The 17,297-nt window shown below is 46.5% G+C and overlaps 1 protein-coding gene across 4 annotated transcripts in view; it reads right to left on the bottom strand.

Annotated features, from left to right (window-relative positions):
• LOC137438854 (platelet-activating factor acetylhydrolase 2, cytoplasmic) overlaps nucleotides 1-2,425 on the bottom strand; it is a 46,058-nt gene extending 43,633 nt beyond the window's left edge. Inside the window, exon 1 of one of the 4 annotated variants that reach the window (XM_068134279.2) lies at nucleotides 2,154-2,425. The gene's annotated coding sequence lies outside the window, so the exon portion shown is untranslated. The remainder of the gene's footprint in view (nucleotides 1-2,153) is intronic. The other 3 variants (XM_078767336.1, XM_078767335.1, XM_078767337.1) reach the window with 3 other exon arrangements.
• Nucleotides 2,426-17,297: the final 14,872 nt, after the last annotated feature.

Genomic DNA, 17,297 nt, shown 5'->3' with positions numbered 1-17,297 from the left:
CCTCCAATCCGTACCTCAGTCACATCCTCCAATCCGTACCTCAGTCACATCCTCCAATCCGTACCTCAGTCACATCCTCCAATCCGTACCTCAGTCACATCCTCCAATCCGTACCTCAGTCACATCCTCCAATCCGTACCTCAGTCACATCCTCCAATCCGTACCTCAGTCACATCCTCCAATCCGTACCTCAGTCACATCCTCCAATCCGTACCTCAGTCACATCCTCCAATCCGTACCTCAGTCACATCCTCCAATCCGTACCTCAGTCACATCCTCCAATCCGTACCTCAGTCACACCCTCCAATCCGTACCTCAGTGACACCCTCCAATCCATACCTCAGTCACACCCTCCAATCCATACCTCAGTCACACCCTCCAATCCGTACCTCAGTGACATCCTCCAATCCGTACCTCAGTGACACCCTCCAATCCGTACCTCAGTCACATCCTCCAATCCGTACCTCAGTCACACCCTCAAATCGGTACCTCAGTCACACCCTACCCTCCCCGCCTCTCCGTACTTCAGTTACGCCCTCCAATCCGTACCTCAGTCACACCCTCCAATCCGTACCTCAGTCACACCCTCCAATCCGTACCTCAGTCACATCCTCCAATCCGTACCTCAGTCACACCCTCCAATCTGTACCTCAGTCACATCCTCCAATCCGTACCTCAGTCACACCCTCCAATCCGTACCTCAGTGACACCCTCCAATCCATACCTCAGTCACACCCTCCAATCCGTACCTCAGTCACACCCTCCAATCCGTACCTCAGTGACACCCTCCAATCCGTACCTCAGTGACACCCTCCAATCCGTACCTGTCACACCCTCAAATCGGTACCTCAGTCACAACCTCAAATCGGTACCTCAGTCACACCCTACTCTCCCTTCCTCTCCGTACTTCAGTTACACCCTCCAATCCGTACCTCAGTCACACCCTCCAATCCGTACCTCAGTCACACCCTCCAATCCGTACCTCAGTCACACCCTCAAATCCGTACCTCAGTCACACCCTCAAATCGGTACCTCAGTCACACCCTACCCTCCCCGCCTCTCCGTACTTCAGTTACGCCCTCCAATCCGTAGCTCAGTCACATCCTCCAATCCGTACCTCAGTCACATCCTCCAATCCGTACCTCAGTCACACCCTCCAATCCGTACCTCAGTGACACCCTCCAATCCATACCTCAGTCACACCCTCCAATCCGTACCTCAGTCACACCCTCCAATCCGTACCTCAGTGACACCCTCCAATCCGTACCTCAGTCACATCCTCCAATCCGTACCTCAGTCACATCCTCAAATCGGTACCTCAGTCACACCCTACCCTCCCCGCACTTCAGTTACGCCCTCCAATCCGTACCTCAGTCACACCCTCCAATCTGTACCTCAGTCACACCCTCCAATCCGTACCTCAGTCACACCCTCCAATCTGTACCTCAGTCACACCCTCCAATCCGTACCTCAGTCACACCCTCCAATCCGTACCTCAGTCACACCCTCAAATCGGTACCTCAGTCACACCCTCAAATCGGTACCTCAGTCACACCCTCAAATCGGTACCTCAGTCACACCTTACCCTCCCTTCCTCTCCGTACTTCAGTTACACCCTCCAATCCGTACCTCAGTCACACCCTCAAATCCGTACCTCAGCCACACCCTCCAATCCGTACCTCAGTCACACCCTCAAATCGGTACCTCAGTCACACCCTACCCTCCCCGCCTCTCCGTACTTCAGTTACGCCCTCCAATCCGTACCTCAGTCACACCCTCCAATCCGTACCTCAGTCACACCCTCCAATCTGTACCTCAGTCACACCCTCCAATCCGTACCTCAGTCACACCCTCAAATCGGTACCTCAGTCACACCCTCAAATCGGTACCTCAGTCACACCCTACCCTCCCTTCCTCTCCGTACTTCAGTTACACCCTCCAATCCGTACCTCAGTCACACCCTCCAATCCGTACCTCAGTGACACCCTCAAATCGGTACCTCAGTCACACCCTACCCTCCCTTCCTCTCCGTACTTCAGTTACACCCTCCAATCCGTACCTCAGTCACACCCTCCAATCCGTACCGCAGTCACACCCTACAATCCGTACCTCAGTTACACCCCTACTCCGTCTGTACCTCAGTTACATTATACCTTCCAATCCGTACCTTCGTTCCACTACCCGACTTGGCCTGACGCAGCTCACTCGGAGTGGACTTTGAACCGCGACATCAAATGCACGAGTCGCTCACTAGAGGGAGCCGTAATCTCGACAAACTACAACACAGCTCCTCCCCTCCATTCCTTCCTTTATCCTTCTCTCCTCCCAACTTCCAATGACACCCAGCCAGACAGCTCCGTTCCCGTCCTCCCCGGCACGCCCCGCCCAGGCTGCCCCGCTCTCCCCAACACGCCCCGCCCAGGCTGCCCCGCCCTCCCCAACACACCCCGCCCAGGGTGCCCAGCTCTCCCCAACACGCCCCGCCCAGGCTGCCCCGCCCTCCCCAACACACCCCGCCCAGGGTGCCCCGCTCTCCCCAACACGCCCCGCCCAGGCTGCCCCGCCCTCCCCAACACGCCCCGCCTAGGCTGCCCCGCCCTCCCCAACACGCCCCGCCTAGGCTGCCCCGCCCTCCCCAACACGCCCCGCCCAGGCTGCCCCGCCCTCCCCAACACGCCCCGCCCAGGCTGCCCCACCCTCCCCAACACACCCCGCCCAGGCTGCCCCGCCCTCCTCAACACACACCGCCCAGAATGGCGTGCCCCGCCTCGCCCCCTGCATTTCACCTTCCCTCTATTTCTCTTTTGAATTTCCGTTTATATTTACTCTCTCCTTCCAAAAGTACCGAATAAGTAGATTGTCCGTTGGACCAAACTTTGAGCAGTGGATCAATCCGACATCCTCGATTATTTGCTTTTCATTCTCCCTGTAGTTTTACACTTTGCACCCTTTATCGTGCAAATGAGTTCCTGACTTTGTACCGAGTCCCATAATCGAGTATTGTAAATACTCCATGGTACCGTATTTAAAATATCACGGTGTTCGATCAGTATCTATATCTGACCCTGCATCGTGGCACGAAATTGTAAAAATAGGGGCAATACACCTGGCGCTCACCTGGTAGAGTAAACACTATAGGCCTACTGCACCGACTAAAGGTATTTAAAACCAATTTCAATGGTTGCGAGAAGACAGGGCAGCATGTAGAATCATACTAACATAATCATAAGACTTTAAACAAACAAAAAAATACCTATTTTGGGGGCAACCCCAACCCCCTCCCCGTAGACTACCAAAGGAGCAGATTATTTTAATGCCGTGAATAAACTCCGGTACATCATGGGTGATGAAGGTTGTGGTGACGTTTCATCGAAATAGTATGTGTAGTTTCTGTTAAAAAAGCAAATACCTATTTTGGGGGGTCTAACCTGGATCCACTTTGACCCCGGTAAACCCCCTTAGACCCCGATATTTTTTAATGCCGTGAACAAACTTTGGTCACAACACAACAAATATCATTTCTGCCAAATTTGGTTGCAATCCCATCAGCAGTTTCGGAGAAGAAGTTTGAAGTGTTTACGGACCGATGAACTGACGGACTGACTCACTGATTGACGGACTGACTGACGGACTGACTCACTGATTGACGGACTGACTGACGGACTGACTGACTGACGGACTGACTGACGGACGGAATGACTGACGGACGGGCTGACTGGCGGACGGACTGACTGATGGACTGACTGACTGATGGACGGACTGACTAACGGACTGATAGACTAATGGACGGACCGACTGATGGACGGACTGACTGACTGACGGATGGACTGACTGACGGGTGGACTGACTGACGGACTGACTGATGGATGGATGGACTGACGGACGGATGGACTGACTGACGGATGGACTGACTGATGGATGGACTGACTGACGGATGGACTGACTGACGGATGGACTGGCTGACGGATGGACCGACTGACGGACGGACTGACTGACGGATGGACTGACTGACAGATGGACTGACTGACTGATGGATGGACTGACGGATGGACTGACTGATGGATGGACTGACTGACGGATGGACTGACTGACGGATGGACTGACTGGCGGATGGACTGATGGACGGACTGACTGATGGATGGACTGACTGACGGATGGACTGACTGACTGACGGACGGACTGACTGACGGATGGACCGACTGACGGACGGACGGACGATGCGCCATCGCATAAGCTCCCCTGAGCTTCGTTCCAGGTGAGCTAATAATACGAACGTAATCATGCGACATTAAAGAAACCCACAATAAAACTATTTTGGGGTCAACTTCCCCCTCCTGTTCCTCCCTCCCCCTTCCCCTCGTAGACCCCCTTAGACCATGATTAGCTAACCTGGAATGAAGTTCAGGGGAGATTATGTGATGGCGCATCGTCAGTCCGTCTGTAAACACTTGCAACTTCTTCTCCGAAACCGCTGATGGGTTTGTGACCAAATTTGGCACAAATGGTATTTGTTATTTTGTGACTAAAGTTTGTTCACGGAATTAAAAAGACGAGGTCTAAGGGGGTTTACCGGGGTCAAAGTGGATCCAGGTTTGACCCCCCAAAATAGGAATTTGCTTTTTCTTCTGAAACTACACACATTATTTCGATGAAACTTGACCACAACCTCCATCACCTGTGATGTACCAATGTTTATTCACGGCATTTAAAAAATTGGGGTCTGAGGAGGTACATGGGGTGGGAAAGGGGGGTTTGTTGCCCCCCCCCAAATAGGTATTTGTTTGTTTGTTTGTTTAAAGTCTTATGATTATGTTAGTATGATTCTACATGCTGCCCTGTCTTCCAGCAACCATTGGAATTGGTTTAAAATACCTTTAGTCGGTGCAGTATACTGTTTACTCTACCAGGTGAGCGCCAGTGGTATTGCCCCTATGTTGTTTTTTTTATGCCGTGAACAAACTTGAGTAGCAACATATTAAAAATCATTTGTGTCAAGTTTGGTCGGAATCCCATCAGCAGTTTCGGAGAGGAAATTGCAAGTGTTTACGGACGAACGGACGGACAACGCGCCATCTCATGAGCTCCCAGGAACGACGTTCCAGGTGAGCGAAAAAAATCTGCATTTTCGACTCCACGTGTCCACTTAATTATTAATTTACCGTCACTTAATTATTAGTTTATTAACTTTAACTTTTTCACATTTTGTTGTATTACAGCCTGAAATTAAAATGGATTAAATTGAGTTTTTTGTCACTGATCTACACATATTAATAATACCCCATAATGTCAGTGGAATTTTTTTCATGGAAATCTTACCAAAATAATAAGAAAGGAAATACTTAAATATCTAATTTACATAAGTATTCAACCCCTAAGACCTAAGTCAATACTTTGTAGAAGCGCCTTTGGCAGTGAATTTTTTTAAAATTATTTTTTGTTTTTTTTTAAACAGAATGGAGGCTCGTGTAAGAGTTAACACATTGAACATGAAAACATGCACAGACACATAAAACATGCAATGAGACAAGAGAGACAAGAAGGGGAGAGAGGGAAGCACACAAGCACAACAACAGAAGAGAACAGGGACGTCGGTAGATCTGTGGAAGGGGGAGGGTTGGGGGAGGAGGGAAGGGTACACGGTACAAAGCAAATGAACACTTCTAGGAACCCCAGGAAATAAGCTGGGGATTCAAAGAGGCGGATTTGGGGTGTTTTAATGGGGGTAGAAAAGATCAAGGTTTTGGATGGGGGAAGATGAGAGATGGTGGTGAACAGCTGTTTTAAAGATCTGGAGGGATTGAAGAGAGTGAGGGAGTTTGTTCCAGAGGCGGGAGTAAAGAGGAATGAAGGAGTGAAGGTGAGCAGAGAGTCTTGATTTTGATAGTTTCACCATAAGAGGGTTGCAGGCAGATCTTGTGCGACCTGAAGGAATATTTGGGGGACAGAGCCCAGAGAGAGCTGGGGGGGGGGGGGGGCAAGGCCAGAGAGGAGTCGGTAGAAGACGGAAAGACCACCAACCTGCCTGCGGTGAGTGAGTGAAAGGCCCTCAGAGTTAGCTTCATCGCGGGAGATTCCAATGATTCTGAAAGCTTTGGTTTCAACAGCGTGAAGCCGAGCTAGGTGTGAGGCAGGAGCACCAGCCCAGAGGGGAGAGCAGTATTCCATTGAGCTGCGGATGAAAGCCTTGTATGTGGTGAGGAGCTCATGCACGGTCTAAAAAAGAAAATCCACTTTCGCATTATTGGTTCACGAGTTATCAAGTGACCACTATATTCGTCATGTGTGTGTGTCTGTCTGTCTGTGTGTGTGTCTGTCTGTCTGCAGCCTAACTACCCGATGATATCATCTGGTCTTGATGAAACGTGGGTGGGAGGTTGATATCATGATCTAGTTGTGTCCTGCCTGGAGTGGGCGTATTGCGCCCATTGTGGGCGGAGCGACGTCCGAAAAAGATGTCTTTTTAGCGGGTAATCGAGTTCAAGCTACATCTTCTCCGAGGGAGTTGGTGGAATCCGACAGGGGTTTCGGTATTTGCTTAGGCCAATGTCATGTGTCTAGCCCCACGGAGCTGGATTTTTCATTTTTTTTTTTTCATTTCATTTTTCACCGAATTTTCGGTATTGTGTAGCTAACTAACGTCATAACTGATTAATACATTATTTTCTATCTCATTTCAAAGTCAGTAAGCTTCGTTTTGACATTTCCGGACCTGGCCTGTCCGGGCCTGTTTCGGTTATAGTCCGTCCTTTGTCATTGAATACCGCTCGCTCGTGAACCATCGTCGTCTCCTGACTTGTGGGGTATTATATTTGGTATGTTGCAACTCAAATTTGTTCACAGCATTAAAAAAAAATCCGGGGTCTAAGGGAGTCTACAGGGGTCAAAGTGGGTCCAGAATTGACCCCCCAAAAGAGGTATTTGCTTTCTTCTCTGAAAACACACCCTCAATTCCGATCACACCTGACCGCAACCTTCAGCAGATGAATCTAAGACCAAGCTTGATCGTACTCACCGTGTACACTATTATAATACTCGTAGATATTATTTAACTCACACAAAATTGCACCATCCATCATTCAACCAATCAATAAGCACGAAATAACGTTTTGCCTTTTCTTCACATCCAGTGCATTCCTCACTCGATCACCGTGAACTCGATCATTTCTAATGGTTCCTTTCTGTGCATCTCAACCGTTTCTCACCATAAGAAAGGGTCGACCTTTTGCTGTCCCATCCTACGGTCCCCCGAGTACACCAAGAGTGCATCACAGAACGTTCACCTGCAATAGTGTGCTGCACCACACAAGCACAAGGTGCTAAAGCCCCTGTCACACCTTGACGATTTAGCCAGCGTATGCCGACGTATCAAAATTGAGTGCTGGTGTGAGTCATACGCTGGCATACATCGACAAATTTTGTGCATGCACGAAATTTGTCGACGAGCTCGGCGTACTACGACGTATGCCAGCGTGCTTCAGCGTGCTCTTAACGTAGCCAAATTTTTCATACGTCGGCATACGCTGGCATACGTCGACAAATTTTGTGCATGCACGAAATTTGTCGACGCGCTCGGCGTACTACGACGTATGCCAGCGTGCTTCAGCGTGCTCTTAACGTAGCCAAATTTTTCATACGTCGGCATACGCTGGCTAAAACGTCAAGGTGTGACAGCGGCTTAAAGGAAATTATCCCCTTTTTTATTTTCCATTCACATTCGAGGCTCGTGGAGGAGCTGCAGCACAGAATGGACCTTACATGTCTTAATGGTGTCCCGGAGGGAGCAGGTAGCCTATATATATCACTAGTAAAAATAAATAAATTATTTGCTTGATTCTGACCTGGTCACAGATACGAGAGGAAAATCCCAAATAGATTATATTCATTCATTCGTGTAATCATCTACTATATTATAAGAGAGATGTCTGTCTGTGTGTGTGTGTCTGTCTGTCTGTGTCGCCATTTTTCTCAGAGATGGCTGAACGGATCTACGTCAAACTTTCAGAGGTTCATCGGTGAGTGCCTGGGAGTGTTTAGGCCAAAAAAATATATATATGAAAAAAAAAGCGATCGTTTTTTTGGAGTTAAAAAAAAAAAATCGCACGATAGTGCCGAAGCCTTTCAAAATTAATGACAGTTATATACAAGTACACATTCGCATAAATAAATACAAAACAATCACCAGACATTTGAATACAAATAAATCAAACAATTCCAGAAGTGTACGAAGTTGGTAGTACGGCTTCTTCTTCTTCCTGATCGACATCACACTTAACTCAGAAACGTGATGAACGCCACATTCACCCACCAGCATATAAATGAACCCCCTTCCTCTCCTGCCTCCCCCCCTCCCCTCCCTCCCTTCCCCCACCACTCCATGGAAAAAATTGAAACCTGGCTCATTGTCACCGACACCCCATGGGGAATAAGATATGTTAATGATGATGTGATCGGTGCCTTCGTTATGACGTCATAATTCGACAAATGCAACACATACATCCGATCATTTTTTTTTCTTTCAGCAACTGTTGGTCTGATGGACACGAAATTTTCACCATAGGAGCTCCTCCTCCTTTAAAATATTTTAATGATAATCATGACGTCATAGGTCATGTGTTGCAGGCGCCATCTTGGAAAAACTGAACAACGTTGCACCCCTAAATCTTCAAAACCGCTCTATGGAAAAAATTGAAACGTGGCTTATTGTAAATAACTCCATATGGGGAATAGGTATTGTTAACGATGACGTCATTGGTTCCATAATTATGACGTCATAATTCGACAGGGACCACGCTTAGTCTGATCAGTTTGAAATGTATTGAGCGTGATCTATGCAACAATTATATTAGCCTAATTAGAGAATATAAATTTATGATGTCATCGCTCCCATGGTCTGGCAGCCATATTGGATCAAAGAAAAAAAAAAATGCTCAAAAACCAGAAGAGTTGGCTCGCAGCAAGTTGACTGCGCAGGGTCAGTATTCCATGAATACCATCTAGTTTTTAGGAGAATGAGTTTGTGTAAGAAGAAAAAGAAGAAGCACAACACTATTGAACATTATGAGGACAGTGATTGGGTGCAGCAAAGCACAATGGGTGAGTTGCTGTTCTGAAGAAATGCAAAAATGGAGTTTAAAAAGCATCACATGCACACCTTGTATATATCGTGTCCTGAATTCCGTTGTCGCACGTCGCTGTGCCTCTTGTGCATAACATATAACACTCAATCATTCGACTCTGAGAACGTGCAGAAACATCACTCGCCAAGGAGCGGTCTGATTACCAATTTTATTTGTAAATTACAAATCTTTGAGATGCTTGCAGTCTGCCACGTACCATGGGCGTGGCATCTGTGGGCGTGGCACCTGTGGGCGTGGCATTTCATGGGCATGGCATCCATGGATGTGGTACCTGTGAGCGTGGCACAAATGGGCGTGGCATCTGTGGGCATGGCACCCATGTGCATGGCACCAGTGGGCGTGGCATCCGTGGGTGTGGCACCAGTGAGGTGGCATCCGTGGGTGTGGCACCAGTGGGTGTGGCATCCACGGGCATGGCATCCATGGGGTGGCACCTGTGTGCATGGCACCAGTGGACGTGGTATCCGTGGGGTGGTACCCGTGAGCGTGGCACCAATGGGCGTGCCATCTGTGGCCATGGCACCTGTGGGCGTGGCACCTGTGGGCGTGGCATCCATGGGCATGGCATCCGTGGGTGTGGCACCTGTGTGCATGGCACCAGTGGACGTGGCATCCGTGAGGTGGCACCCAGTACGAATTAGAATAAGCATGCAAGATATTGCTGTCGAAAAAGGAACTTGCTCTCTCACCACTTTATCTATTGAGGATGACGTTTCGGTATTTGCTTATTTTTTTACTGCCAAAGAACCTGTCCTTACAGACGGATTAATTCCCCCACTTTTATGACGTCTCCAACTATTTTATAACTGGCAATACCGGATTCCACGAGATGCACTATACATCGGCGGATTTGTCGGCGACTACTGGCGACTGGAAAAATCGCCACCACCCGCCGACAATCGTAATGAAACCGTAATGGACGGTCTTCTGTAGTCGTGGTTATCCTCCCCAGGTCGGCTGCAGTCGGCAAGAGCCGCAAAGGGGCCAAATATTTTTTTAAATGTTTAAAAACGCTCAGTCGCACTCAGTCGCGCTCAGTCGCACTCGCTCAGTCGCACTCGAAAAAAATCCGCAATGCTGTCGTGATGGAACCGCCATGCTGTCGTCGGTATCCGTAATAAGAGCGTAAAGCGGCCGCAACCCAGTCGCTCATAGTCTTCCGCAATCGCCCCACCAGCTAGCACGGCATAGATGCGAATGCCATACGGCCTTCCTGCGGCATCTTCCCGACTACGGGCCGACACTGTTGCGGCTGCGTATCGACTACAGAAGAACTGCCACGTCTCCCCTGCGGCTATGGGAGACTGACGACGACAGCAGTAGGACTAGTGGCGGCCGAGTTACGGCCACTGGCGACAGAGATACGACTGCTTGGCGACTGCATTACGACATACCACGATTCCATGGCAAGACAGGATGGTGTGAGGGTCTCCGTGGAGTGAGGTCCTGTGGTGCCGACAAGGATATGGCTTTATTGTTTGGACTTGGGACTTTTGGGAGCTTTATTTTTGGGACTTTGGTCCTTTGGAAACTTTATTTATGGGACTTGGGACCAGTGGAAATAATTTGTTGGACTTTATTTCCATTCTCTCTCCCTGCAGAAAAGTTTGATTATTACATTACAATGATACATCTTTATTAACTTTCTTATTGTACATCAAACATCTTTATGCTTCATGTAATACATCATTGAAATGTAAAACAGAGAAATAAAGATTAAAAAAGTTGTGTGAATCGTCTCCAATCGCCGGCGTTCTTATTGCAGTCTTGCGGACGTCGGAGTAAACCGCCACCCGGCCCCAATGCAGTCGCCGCGATCCGCCATCGGTCGTAATCTAGCCGCCAGACTGTCGCCACGCTGCCGCCGTGCATCCGCAATGCAGTCGTCGTCGATCTTCAAGTCGCCATCCCACTCGGGGCGTCGTCGCAATGCAGTCGCAATGTGGCCGCCTGCAGTCGCCATACTGCCGCTTGACCATATTTGACCGCCCGAAATCGCCAGTAGTCGCCAAAATATCCGCCTATGTGTGACCGGGGCCTACGTATAAAGTATCTTACACATCTTACATATAATTACACGTATCTCACACACGTGTTTCAGTGAACACCTTTGTTTCACAATGTAGCTTTGTAACTGGAGTCATGGACCCAGGCCAGAGATTTTTTTAGTATATTGGTTGGTCTTGTGCGTTATTCTGTCTGTCTGTCCTACAGGTCACAATTTTAAACCAATCTTTACAGAACCACCAAATGGTAGAGTTGGTCATAAGGAAGAAGCCTTTTTATTTTGAGGTCAAAAGGTCAACATAGGCCAAAGGTCAATAACTTAAGGTGGAATTTATAAAATCCTCAATTTTCATCCGATTGACTTGAAATTTGAAGAGGATTTACACATCAGATCATTGAATTCAACAACCAATTATTTCTGAGGTCAACATAGGCCAAAAGGTCAACATAGGCCAAAGGTCAACATGTTAAGGTGGAATTGATAAAATCCTCAATTTTCATTTGTTTGTTTTTTTTTGGACCGACAAAGGTTCAAATGCTGCCATTGCAGATTTTGAAGTTTAAGGTTAAACTTGTTTAACTTTGTTTATTTTTGCTATTCTTTAACATTTTCCTGAAACTCTTTTTGGGGTTCTATGTAACACATAAGATGTGATGGTTTGTCGAGGGGACCTTTCAAATCTGTTTTTCTGATTTGGTAACCAATCACACTTTGTAAGGACTGATTGTACTTGTTCCCGTTGTAAAAGCAAATGTTCAATTCTAAAGCATTTTCTATTGAATAAGAACCCAAGGATGTTCACCCTGCTTCTCACCACATACACAAAATTCCTATGACAGCTTGGAGAGAACAACAGATGAAGAATAAGGATGGTGTGTGTCAATGCACTGCTCAGCACTGACCTTGCTTATTCAGAATAAGCAAGACAAGCTGTTGTTAGGGTAACTATGCAATTTCTGGAATGGAAACGTTGGTTACTAAACTGTCTGGAATTTGCCTTTGAGGGAGGTTTCCCCTATTGCCCCATTGAGGCATTGCCCATGGGGTTGTGCCTTTAAGGTCTTAACCACGATGGAGCATAACAGGTTGTGTAAGTGTAAAGGTGTTGAAAAGCAATGCTTTGCACGCAACTTCCAAACGTGATGAGTGTATGCGAGACCCGTGGACTGAAACCAAAAGAAGTCACAACAGAATGACCCTGTTTATGAAGCACGCCCTCATGAAGTCGGTTTTACCTACCACACCTGCCATACTCGCCACCTTTCATATGCATTTGTTTTGCAAGCTAACGTGCCATTGCGATACTTGTCACCCTCTGTTGGATGTTTGTGGGATTGGTAAAAAGATTCAACTGGGAGGAATGTCATCTTAATTCTCAACAACCCGTGGCAACATCCTTTGGTATGTTTGTTTTATTATTTAGTAATTTATTTTCTATAAGCCTGGTGTTGGTTGAACGGTTAAGGTGTCTGGCTTAAAATCTTAGGGTCTTGAGTGAGAGTCTCCGTCATGCCGTTGTAATAACTCTAGGTGGGTGACTCAGCCTGTGATCCTTTGAAATCGCCAAAATGAGTACCACCTTACTGGTACCATGGGGCACTGCATCAGCAGCACAGCCACACTTCAAAAAAATGAGGCAACCAGCAGCCACAGGCTGCATATAAAACATCATTTATTTTCTTATTTCAAAAGACATGCCATTTTGGTGTTGATTGGTGTTTCAACACCAATGCTCTCACATGGTGGGGGTGAGGTGGGAGAGTCCACACTTTGGAGTGCGGGGTTGAGGACCACACAATGGGGTGCAGGGAGGAGGGGCTGTGTGAGGGGAGAAAAGGAGGAGTGGAGTTGCATATAGGAGCGTTGGCCCAAGGCATATGTGTGTGTTTGTGTATGGATGTCGTTGGTTGATATCTCCATCATTTGGGTTTTAGAGGGTGGAACGGTGTCCTCCCAGGACTCGAAGTATCCACCCCCGATTTGGTGAAGGATTGCGATTCATGGACCAAGTTGTGATGTTTTCTTGTTCTCAGAGTTTTGTTCCAAGGGCTCTTTTCAGGATCGTCACTGAGCCCCAACTTTAGTTAGTTTGTGGCAATGTTCCCAGAGATGGTTTTTAACATCTCTGCAAGGTTCTTTATCATTCATGTTGCCCCAATTATCACTGGTACAATTTCAGTGCTCTTCAGTTTCCAGGATCTTTTCACTTCATTCTTGAGGTCTTGATATTTGGTAATTTTCTTGATTTCTGAATTATTTAGGCCAAAATTGCTGGGTACTGATATCTCAATCATCAATGCTATATTTTCCTTTTTGTTCCTGACTATTATGTCCAGTTGCAGTGCTTTGTTTTCTATGTTCTCGCTGGATGGGAACATCAGGTCACATGTGAGCATTATGTCCTTGTTTTCAATGGTTGCTTTTGGTTCATGTTTCCATGAGTTTTGTGGAACTGGGATATTGAAATTTCTGCAGATGTGCCAGTGGATTACTCTACATACCTTGTTGTGCCTTTGAGTATATAGCTGCTCTGACATGAGTGTTTTACCTCCTGATAAGAGGTGACTTGTGCTTTCTGTTTCTACCTTGCAGCACCTAAACTTGTCTGATTGACTCAGTCCTGCCATCTTCTTAAAGCCATTCGTGTGGTGTCCTTGGTCTTGGGCATTAAAGATGAATCATTCTCCCTCCCAATTGAGCTGATCTCTTCTTAGCTTTTCCTGTGATCCTTCTTTGGCTATCCCCAATCTGTCCGACTCTTTTATATTTCCCTGCTCTTTTGTCTTTCTCCCAGTTGTCTCTATATATCTGCAGGTATTTTATCTTGTATTTTTCTTTTGCCCTTTTTGCAATCGTTGGGGCTGTATTAATTCCTGTTTTGGTTTGGTGCATGACATCTTCCAATCGCACCTGTTTTTGGAAGTTTTTGCAAGGTGAGTGAGAGATACCTTTTCTGGCTTGTTGTGTTCATGCTTGTACACAAATTGTATTCGGTAGTCTGTTGAGCTTTTCATGTACTCTGCTAATCCTACAGTCATTGCTCTGTGCACTTGATTGAGTTCCATCATGTGCCACCTCCTTCTTTCATGGGCATGTACATTCTTGGGATGCACTGACTTTTGTAGAACATTTTGTGGATAGTGAAGAGTTTCCTTGTTTTGATATATGTATAGGTTTTTAATATCTACTGTGGCCAGATTACTATTCCGCAGCTGTACTGGAACAACGGTACTGCTAGTTGGCTTATGGCTTTCATTTTGTTACACACCATGTTATACATGCTGAGGAAAGACTGTAGTTACGATGCACATATATTAACACCATCAACGTCTTCTTCTTAACGGCCACCATTATCCCACCTTTCTTTTGGGGTCAGCTGGAGGAAGCTTGGCCAGAGTCTTCACAAACTGGCTGGCCTGGCCTGACGTTCGACTAGTTAAGGCAGGAATTTGGAATTTAGCCATGGTGCCAGCAATAGCTCACCTACTCTTTGTGAAGGACACCATGGGATCTTTAACATCCACCAACAAATTCTGGCAGGCGGACCTCTCAGTTTAATGGCACACACATTGGTGAAACACAGGGATGACGGTTTTTAGCTGTGTCGGTATTCAAACCCATGCTAGACAACATAGAGGCGAGTGTGCGTACCTCCAGGCCATCCTATTGATGCCACTACAGTAGTGTACAAACATAAACTAATGATGTAAGCAATTCATTTCCAAAAATTGTCAACAAGTAACATTTGAATTGACTTGTTTAGTGTTCTGATTGGGGATAATGACCCGTCGATCACACTTTAAAATCCTAGCTCTTGGAATTTGTATATTTTTACTGATGGGTCCTTGTGCACAAACTCCTCGAAACTTACCGTTGGAAAATAATAAATGTTATGACCTTCCACCTGTGCATGGCTCAGAACACAGTCACAGACTTATTAAATGTAAAAGTCCACAGTGTGCTTTTATTAAAGATTTCTTTATGGAGATAGAGAGTGGAATAAACAAAAAACAATTACAGTTGCACCGGAAAGTTCACAATCAGATGAGAAGAGTTGATGGAAATTTTTCGATTAGTAAAGTGTTTGGATGAACCAACGATACATCAATCACAATTATTATGAGTTTGAAGGATATAGTCTAGCACCCAGTTTTATATGTAGTAGCTCTGTTGCACTCCCTTCCCCGCTCCTGCGAGTAGAAAATATCCATTGCTATCATGGTTAAGGCAATGTCTTGGAACAATAAAAAGTCCATGTTGTGGTAAGTTATTGGTGGTCAATTTTGAGATACACTCGGTTAAAAACAACATATTTATGCTTTTCTAATGTTCCGTGCATGTGGAACAAACTTTCACATCCTCTTCAATCCCATTCTTCCCTCCAAATTTTCAAGACAGCTGTTCTCCCCCATCAAAAACAATGATATTTTTCTACCCTTGTTAACTCCTCTTTCCTCTCCATTTCACTTATTTGTTCAAATCTCCCTCTATTTTATCCTTCAACCCTGCTGTTGCTGTTTACCCCCCTCTTTTCTCTCTTTTTCTCTTTCTCTTTCTCTCTCCTTTTGGTATGTTGTGTCCTGATCCAGTGTTCTAGCTCTTCCACGAGCCTCGACTTTGTAAACAAAGAAAAAAAATAATCAGATGACGGCAGTCGTCACCGATCATACTGCATGGCTGTTCAGATTCCCATCTTCGCATGGGGAGATGTAAGAACCTTTGGGCCAGTTTGTTGATGACGTTATCAAATGCATCAAGAGTGGATTCAGTGGTGACTGCGTGCAAGTGATATTGGATAGATACTGTTACGTTTGTGGGGGGGTAGGAAATGAAATACCTTAGAAAAGTCAGAATCGTATAAATTAGTATGCTCCGAGTGTCGCCAAGAAGAAGAAGCCACCTTGATGTATCTAAGTAGGGTCGAATGTCTGGTTAAGTGTTTAGGTGTGTCCACACGGAGGAGTGGAGTTGTGCTATCTAGGTAGGGTATGTAAGGTTAAATTCCCCTGTATGTGCTTGCCTCCCTGTGATTTTCCCTAATGTTCTTATAAAACTCAACCTGCAAGGCAATAGACTCATTCGCTCACCACGCCGCCAGGTCCGACAGATCCAGCGCATTTGCCAATCGGCAAGTAAACCCCGACGTCATCTGAAAATTCCCGAACAGAACAGAGATTAGACTACGCCCCCCCCCCCCCCCCGACGACTCGTAACGAGGACGCCATGCCCCGGCCTTCGTAATTGGTGGAGGCGCGATGGAATGATTGAGTAGCGCTCAGTGATTGGACAGAATGTGACGGCAGCGGTCGAACATTCGAGAGCTGAAGGGAAAAAAAGACGCCGTCTCGCCATCTTTGTCTCTCTCTCTTCTGGTCCTGGCTGTGTGGCGGATGGTTGATTCTATCGAGCGTGCTCGTGCAGAGAACCTTTGGAGCATTTTGGGGTTTTTGCAAAGTTGGAGGTGGGGGGTGTTGTTGGACTGTGGTGTCTTTCGGGGGAGCTGGGTCCACATTGTGTTTGGCGGTGGAAGCGAGGAAGAGCTGGTTGAGTGCCTGGTCGTTTTCTGAAGCGCAGGTTCGGCACCATTATCGGGGAGCATCCTGCACAAACGGCTACACCAGCAGCAATGACCAACACGCCATCGACGCACTTTGGGGCCAGAGCTGAGGGTCAGCCCTCCAGAAAGACAAGTTATTTTTATTGATCTTTCCCCCTTGTTTGTATATGAGTCTGATGGAGATGAGTCTGATGGAATTAGGAAATAGTTTTTACCTGACATTCATTCATTTTAATTGCTTGCATTATGTTCATTAAATCACTATTTGTTGACTTTCAATTTCTTGTCTTATTTCGTTAATTTTGTTCTGTGGGTTCATCTTAACCCCATGTGTTCCCGATTAGATAAAAGATGAGAATGAGAAGGTAATAGTCATCATGGATCATCATGGAAAGGCTTTACATATCAGTTACATATTGTCATTGAACTTGGTATGTAATTATTGTTACCTTTTCAATGAAAAAAGCAACTAACGCTGCCTACAAATAACTAGAAACAAGTGTTGAGAGTTGTGACGTCAACACTTCAACTCATAATGCCGACAAAGTCTTGCCTGATTTCCTTGTTTGAGGCCTACACTGTATAAATCAGAATT

Source organism: Myxine glutinosa, chromosome 13 (assembly GCF_964187855.1).
Source record: "Myxine glutinosa chromosome 13, kmMyxGlut1.1, whole genome shotgun sequence".
NCBI classification, from domain to species: Eukaryota; Metazoa; Chordata; class Myxini; order Myxiniformes; family Myxinidae; genus Myxine; species Myxine glutinosa.
The sequence above is the reverse complement of the archived record's forward strand: the minus strand, read 5'-3'. Positions and strand labels throughout refer to the sequence as shown.